This window comes from Halyomorpha halys, unplaced genomic scaffold (assembly GCF_000696795.3).
Source record: "Halyomorpha halys isolate HHAL.00 unplaced genomic scaffold, Hhal_1.1 Scaffold390.1, whole genome shotgun sequence".
Taxonomy (NCBI): Eukaryota; Metazoa; Arthropoda; class Insecta; order Hemiptera; family Pentatomidae; genus Halyomorpha; species Halyomorpha halys.
In genome coordinates this window covers 16,825-21,134 of record NW_027112043.1, presented here as the reverse complement: position 1 = coordinate 21,134, position 4,310 = coordinate 16,825, and positions in this window count along the sequence as shown.

The window sequence follows — 4,310 nt, the reverse complement described above, 5'->3', positions numbered from 1 at the left end:
CCTTCATTAAATTAGGTCTCAAGAGGGACTGGAGTGGGGGCCGCTAGGCTTTTGTGGTCTCAACCACCTTCCCCTTTTTTACAAATCCCACCAACTCTGTCTACCCCTCCGAGTTTTAATAGTTCTTTCCTCATCCATACGTCCGTTATCTACTTCATTTATTTTATCTCGTTGTGAAATTTCAAATGAAGACGTAATTAAAAAAAAGATAGACACAAAATTTGACTAATTAGTACAAAAACCTAATTCAAAAGTGGTTTAATTTTTTTTTTTGTTTATTAAATTTTTTCACTGAAAAGTAATAATACAATCTGTTACAATTCGGGGTAATACGCATCGTTCTGAGTATTCATTCATCCGACATATACAGAAATATAAAGAACTAATATGAATAATAACAACAGTACTCGAAAAATTAAATTAAAAAATTACAAATATGATATGTGTTAAGGTTCTGCGAACTGAGATATTGATGAACCAATTTTCATCTCCAACATCATTTCATAAAAATTAAGTGTTTTTTTTCCAACTAAGACTCCCATTGGGGGTCCTATACTGCCTAATCATGGTTAGGGTGAAGTTTTTCATTTTTCGGAACCGCCACTCAATGAAAAATGTCAACGCCCCAGGGCGGATTCAAACCGGCCCGCCAGCAGTTCTCTGATAGGTAAGACTGCGCCTAACCACTTGAATTTCGGACGGCCCCTAAAGATCAAGTTATGATTTTTTATATTCGCTTATCCAAAACGCCAGATCGATATATATTTTTTAATAATAATACTTTTATTTATTGATAGATATTACAATCTGCCACACAGTTGTGGGCAATAGGTAATAGTGATAAATGATCTCATACATACTAAAATAAAATAAAATAAATAAATGAATAAAAAAAAAATTAATAATAAATAAAATAAATGAAAAAAAACCTCTTAAAATATATACAAACAAAAGAATAAACAAAATGAACAGAATTAAACTATCTGTATGAAAAATACAATAACATAATGATAAAATAATATAGTCTCACATTGACACTCCAATATACAATATTTACACAATTGACCTGAGGATCCCTGAGCCCACTCTATCCCCCACGTGTGAGGTGTAGAGCAGAGCTCAAAAGATCCCAGCGCATCCCTCTCGCTGCAGATCGATATTAACATCAATAAAACATCGCGTTGAAATCTGATTTTCTTTTTATAAGGATATATCGTAAAATATACCTATTTTTATTAAAAATTCCAAAGTTGAAGTGCTGGAGAAAGTTAAGAGTTTAGACATATTAAAAAAAAAGTTCAGGTGACACTTGCGTTACGCCATATTTCACTCTTAAATTCCAAAAATAAATTATTAAAATCAACTATTTATTTTGTTGATGAAATTAACTCAATATTTGGATATTAAAGGGGTTAGTAGCATGAGTCCTAATAAGAAAAAAATGACAGGAAAGTAAGGGAAATTTTACTAATAATTTTGACATTTCTTATCGATTTGTTCAATTTAAATCATATTATAAAAAATATTTAATTGTTAATATTTGATTATTGTGGAATTGAAATAAGTTGTGGGCTAAATGTGATTAACATTGTCTTTTATAAGTCGAATCATATTCCTAGATCGATAGTTTTTTTTACAATAGCATGTTTATATTTTTTATAATTAGTTTGCTTTAATTATGAGTTAATTTTATTTTTCAGAAGATAAAAACAAATGATTAAGCGTATAAAGTATCAACAACTAAATTTATTTATTTATGATTTCTAGTGAGAAACTGGTAATAACAACTTTTATCTACTAGAGTTATTTCTTTTTTTGGTTTGTATCTTGCGCTGTTTGTTTATTCACTTTAAAAACTAATTAGTCGAGTTTCATTCCTCTTAAAATATTATCTAATGATGTCAGAAAGTTTCTTAATTTGTTTTTCACAATCTCTGAATGTCATTTTGAGATATCACTGAAGCATTAGTATTGTTTATTCAAGTTCTGAAAATTATATTGCTATTTAAATTATTTCAAAGTAAAATATCAAGAAATATTTCCAATTCATCTTGGTATTGAAAATAGTTTAAAATTATTTATACATTAATTAATTATTCAGACGCTAACAGGTCTTTGACCTGTGGACGCCGGATTTGGGATGAAACTGGAGATCTTCCTCGCACGTGAACTTCTTCTTCAACATCTTCGAGAAATGAAATCCATCTTCAGGAAAATCTTATGTCTCTTTCTTCACTGAAAGCCTAGAAAAATAAGAATCTTCTAGCAGAGTTGCACTTACAACCTAAACTGTCACAGAAAGTAGCACTCAATAATTTTAATGTCATCAATTTAATAATGTCATTAATTTAATAATGTTATCAATTTAATAATATTATCAATTTAATAATGTTATCAATTTCATAATGTTATCGACTTAATAATGTTATCAATTTAATAATGTTATTAATCTAGCAATGTAAGTAATTTAATAATGTTATTATCAGGGAATGAATAGTTCACTAACTAGAGTGGTACCTTATTCCCCAATTCGGCTCATTTACTATAATGTTTAGTATTTACGGATAAATCTGTATTTTTTAAGTGTAACTCCTTAGTAATTTAATCAGCGCATATTCTCCTTCGTATAATTTAATTTTATCCGCACTTTTATAAAAAGTTGAAAAGTAAGAGAATGACTTTGACCGATGATTAATGTTTGCCTCCCCCCCTACCTACCTCTTCTTGTCTATAAAATAACCCTTTACGGAAAAATTAAATTCTTAATAGTCTTCTTTATTTCCTGTTATTCGTTCTTTATAATTTATTTCCATTCAATAAGATTAAAAACGTACACTAAAAAATTAATTTTCCTTCCTTTGACTTCACATGTTTTTAAAATATTGTAGTCTAGTCTATGATATTTTAAACAACAAAAATGAAACCTTAATACGAATATTCGTATAAACAAATATACTAAATTTGTAATTTATTTTTATTTTTTAAAAATTCATGTCGGATTAAGTCGGAAAATAAAATCAGTAGTTTTACTGCAACTTGACATTTTCAATTTTGTTTTTCTGGTTCTTTAAAAAAATAATACTGACATATCAATGTAAGTTCTTTCCAGCAAACTATAACGAACTAATACTGGTTTTCGTATGGGATATACACAATGGTAACAAAAATATAAAGTTGTGTATGTTAGACTTTACGCGAAATAAACTATGTCATATACCTGAAACAAGCGACTTGAGGAGCTTTAGAAAACAACATGGTATGTAATAGGAGCAAAATAAGACTTTATAAAATAAAATTATAGCTCTGTAACATTCATTCAGTATATTAATTTAACCTATGAAATAGGCATGCGTTTAACATAAGGTTTAACTTTTATTTTTATTACATATTAAGATGAATATGTAATAAAAATAAAAGTTATTGTCTAGGCTATATCATGCCACATTTTCGTTATCATCCACGCCCAGTTCAAATTATTTCATATGGCAAGATTAAACTTAGTACAGCCAATATTGTTTTTATTAGGCTTTTCTAATAATTTCTAAGGATAAAAGTACGTTTTACCAAATTTTTTACCGGAATGAGTTCGTTTTCTCTGTATCAGAGAATTCTTAAGGAGGAGGAGCCCTCTCTGAAACCGCTGTTTTACAAACGTTTGCCCCAATGTTCGATCGAACGTTGGCCAATGGTTGTAATGTTCGTCGAACACCGACTTAACTGTGCAACGCCTTCAACTAGAAGCACAATTTACCCGTGTGATAGTTAAGTATTGCAGGCAATGTATCAACATCGCCTAATTGCTTAAATTACAAAAGCTACATGAGCAGAAATATAGTGTAGAATAATTAATCATTTTATTAATTGTTATTGTTAAGTTTTAAAACGCGCTTTTTAAAATTTCAGGATTTTTTTTTTTACTATTTTCACAATTAGATTAAAGGAAATTCCATAAGATATTTCCTTGCACATCAAGAACTAAAATAGCGGTTAATTATTAAGGGAAAAATGAGGTATTAATTTTCCTCAATGAAATTTAATTAACACCAAGACAGTTCAAATTTAGTGAGATTCGCTGTAAAATAATTTATAAAATAAAAATTTTTTATATAAAACAATGATATAAGAATTAAATAAGTTTTCTCTGACAAAACTCGTTGTCACAGATATTTCAAATGTCAGTGAACCTTGTTTATTGAGATATCTTCAGTTACGCACGGAAATAAATTATTTTATCAAGGAGGACTTGCAGATACTTATGAAGAATCATAAGCAATCTGAACCATAATAGAAGTTAAGAAAAAATGTAACAG